The 1659-nt window shown below is 41.1% G+C and overlaps 1 pseudogene; it reads left to right on the forward strand.

Moving 5' to 3' along the window:
* The first annotated feature begins 239 nt into the window (after nt 1–239).
* On the forward strand, nt 240–1075 carry LOC144602990 (putative G-protein coupled receptor 139; annotated as a pseudogene).
* Nucleotides 1076–1659: the final 584 nt, after the last annotated feature.

A 1659-nucleotide genomic window follows, 5' to 3' on the forward strand; every position in this document is an offset into this window, starting at 1 on the left:
TGTTGGGTCGGGACCCTTCTTCAGAAAGTTTACAGTAGAGGAGGGGGAAGAGGAAAGGAAAGCGAGAACAGAGGAGGGGCAGGGTAGAGCATGGACGTTTATAGGAAGAACAGAAGCGTCTCATATCAAATAACATTATTAATATACATTTGTTTTATGCAGCAAATCTGTTGGCAATCGTCATCTTGTTCCGAGGAAACTGCGTTCTCTACAAATGCATCACTCGTTACCTGCTGGGAATGGCTGTCGCTGACTTGATGGTTATTATATTTGTTGTAATTTTATATGAGATTATAATGCATATTTTTCACATTCATTCTTCAATCACACCGCTATTTGCAGGTTGATTCTCACCATGATTTTTATTTCCCTGGACTGTTCAGTATGGCTCACTGTGGCGTTTTCTTTCGATCGATTTATTGCTATTTGCCATCAAATGCTGCGAGGAAAATATTGCACTGAAAATAATGTGACTATAGTGATAGCTGTGGTGTTTTGCACAAGCATTGTGGAAAACATTCCGTACTATTTTATATACGAACCTCGGGAGGTAGTTAATGACGTTTTGTGGTCGTGCTATGTAAAATCAAGCTTCTACACATTACCCATTTGGGCGGCATTTCTGTGGCTGGAAACGCTTTTGAGCCCGTTTGCACCATATGTGTTGATCTTGCTGCTTAATTCCCTGACCATCAGACACGTTATACTGGCTAACCGAGTGAGGAGTGGATTACGTGGAAACAACAGTACTGCGAAACACACGGACCCAGAGATGGAGAACCACAGAAAATCCATCGTTTTGTTGCTCGCCATATCTGGCAGCTTTATTCTCTTGTGGATGGTTAATTTGATATGTTACATATGCGTGCAATTTACTGACACGCAATTTTTCGAAGCAAGTTACAATGAGCCCTTCACCGTTGCTGAGTTATTAGGGTACATGTTGAATTCTTTGAGTTCTTGCACGAACACCTTCATTTATGCTGTATCCCAGAGAAAATTTAGAGAGGAACTGAAAAACATGATCATATGGCCCATGGTTCTTGTTGCCAAAGTAAACAACTACGTTAAATGATACACCGAATATTTTTTCGAAATTACAAATATAATTGTGTTGAACAATATTGAACAAAATTAAACGAGAGTTGCGTGCAAGCAAGGAGATCTACAAATGCACGAAATGTGTCTCGAAGTTGTGTAAACTTCCAAAGAGCAGAATGAAACTACTTATGAGATTTAGTTATTTGCATAGATGTGTGGATAGGGAAGGTTTGAAGGGTGATGGGACAAATAGAGTCAGAGAAGTAGAAGGCAGGGAAACGGGCTGTTGAACCAGACACGTTCCTGCTGATCAAGATACCCCATCTAAACCAATTCCAAATGCCCGCGTATCACCCATATCTCTAAATATTCCCTGCCCGAGTTCCTGTCCAAACATATTTTAAATGTCGTTATTGTACCTGCGTCAACTAACATAGATACAAATAAAATACGTGCAGGAGTGCGCCTTTCCGCCGGTCGAACCAGCACCGCCATTCATTGTGATCATGGCCGATCATCCACAATCAGTACCCCGTTTCTGCGTTCTACCCATATCACTTGATTCCACTAGCACGAAGAGGTCTATCTAACTCTCTTTTGAATGCATCCAGTGAATTG

Source organism: Rhinoraja longicauda, chromosome 19 (assembly GCF_053455715.1).
Source record: "Rhinoraja longicauda isolate Sanriku21f chromosome 19, sRhiLon1.1, whole genome shotgun sequence".
Taxonomy (NCBI): domain Eukaryota; kingdom Metazoa; phylum Chordata; class Chondrichthyes; order Rajiformes; family Arhynchobatidae; genus Rhinoraja; species Rhinoraja longicauda.